At 48.3% G+C, this 1,703-nt stretch overlaps 1 non-coding gene across 1 annotated transcript; it reads right to left on the reverse strand.

Annotated features, from left to right (window-relative positions):
* Positions 1 to 749: 749 nt before the first annotated feature.
* On the reverse strand, positions 750 to 940 carry LOC130328654 (U2 spliceosomal RNA). The gene has a single exon (XR_008872543.1). It is a non-coding gene; the product is annotated as a U2 spliceosomal RNA (small nuclear RNA).
* Positions 941 to 1,703: the final 763 nt, after the last annotated feature.

Here is a 1,703-nt window from a genome sequence, read left to right on the forward strand (position 1 = left end):
CAGGTTTAGATACAGTCTAAAGTATAGATCTCAAAGTCTGTGCACAGAATTTAGCAAGGGCCTCGCACCTTCTGATGCATCAGGTAGGTGCACAATAGCATAGCCTAACCCTCTGTACTTTGGTCTATATTGATGCGGGACATAGACAGCCAGCTGATGACCAATCCATTAGTGCAATGGATGGCTGGAAGCATTTGTCTTTGCCTTTGCAATACCACAGAAGCAATGCATGGTCAATGTACAGCAATGACACACCTGTGTGAACAGCCAGGAGACCCCCCCCATGTTATGTTACATAGTTACATAGTTAGTACGGTCGAAAAAAGACATATGTCCATCAAGTTCAACCAGGGAATTAAGGGATAGGGGTGTGGCGCGATATTGGGGAAGGGATGAGATTTTATATTTCTTCATAAGCATTAATCTTATTTTGTCAATTAGGAACATTCAGCACCCACCCGCTATCAAGGCAGCTGCCTATCATGTCATGCCCTACCTGCACAGGTGTGCTGGCTACTCAAATGATCCAATTAAGGAGGCCATTTAGTCAGCAGCAGCAGAAGTCCTGTGCCTGGACGCTCCAACAGCGGCCAGACACAAGCAGAAGCAGAAGCAGCAGAAGCAGCAGCAGCACCACCTTTTGTTTTTTGGCTGCAGCAGCAGCAGCAAGGCCCACAGGGCTGGCTAGCTGGCTAGCCAGCAAGCAGGTAGCAATGAAAGTAGGAATCTTTCTTTTTAACCCTGTAAGGGGGTGGTGCACTGTACCCGAAGATACTGCCATATCGGGTCAATGCATAGGGCGACGGAAGCAAGCTTCGAAATCGGCCCCCGTTCTCAAAAATCCATTTAATATATGGTCCCCAGATAGGGGACGTATCAGATATTAAACTGATAAGAACAGATACTACACTTGATCTTAGCCAAAAGGCCGAGAAGCGATAACCGTGAAAGGGGCGGGCCCAACAAGGTCCCCTTCATGGGCACTATCACTGCTTGCTGTCAGGGAGGCTGCCAGACAATTTTCCATGCACACTCTGGGCTGGGGGGCAGTCAACCACCAGTACACACAGCAGAACCTAAACCCATACCATTATTGCTAAGCAGCAAGACAGGGGCCCATTGCACTCCCACGGGGCCTTTTTAAATGCAATCCATAACCCGGATTTGCCAGGAACCCTTCTTACTCCTCCTACTTGCATGTGACACTGGGCTTAGGATCTGCATAGGAAACACACACACAAGCACACACCTACCTTTGTTGCCTGCAGATGCCTCCTTGGCTGTCCCCAAACGGTATCAAACCAACACCCACGGGAAGCTGTAAGCATAGAGGACATGCCTGCACCCCATTGGACTTACCTGTGTGGGTTAAATCCGGGTTATTTGACAACCTATGGCGGTGATGGTTCTGCTCAGGCAGAGCAGTGCTGATGCTCCTCATAAAGCTGTCGCTGCTGTGAAGGTTCTAGGTGACATCACAAATCCCTATGGTTACATACACAACAAAGCTGGGTTGTTGTTGTTTACACTCTGCAAGGCCTGTGGAAGTGAGTGACATCATAGCACTGTAGTTCTGAGGGTTCTAGATGGATGCAACAATCTCCTGTTGCTTCTATGAAGGCCATAATAGACGACATCACCAAACAGCTCCATAGTCACATACACAGCAAAGGAGAGATGTTGTTTACACCTAGTGATGTCAG

This window comes from Hyla sarda, unplaced genomic scaffold (genome assembly GCF_029499605.1).
Source record: "Hyla sarda isolate aHylSar1 unplaced genomic scaffold, aHylSar1.hap1 scaffold_3117, whole genome shotgun sequence".
NCBI classification, from domain to species: Eukaryota; Metazoa; Chordata; class Amphibia; order Anura; family Hylidae; genus Hyla; species Hyla sarda.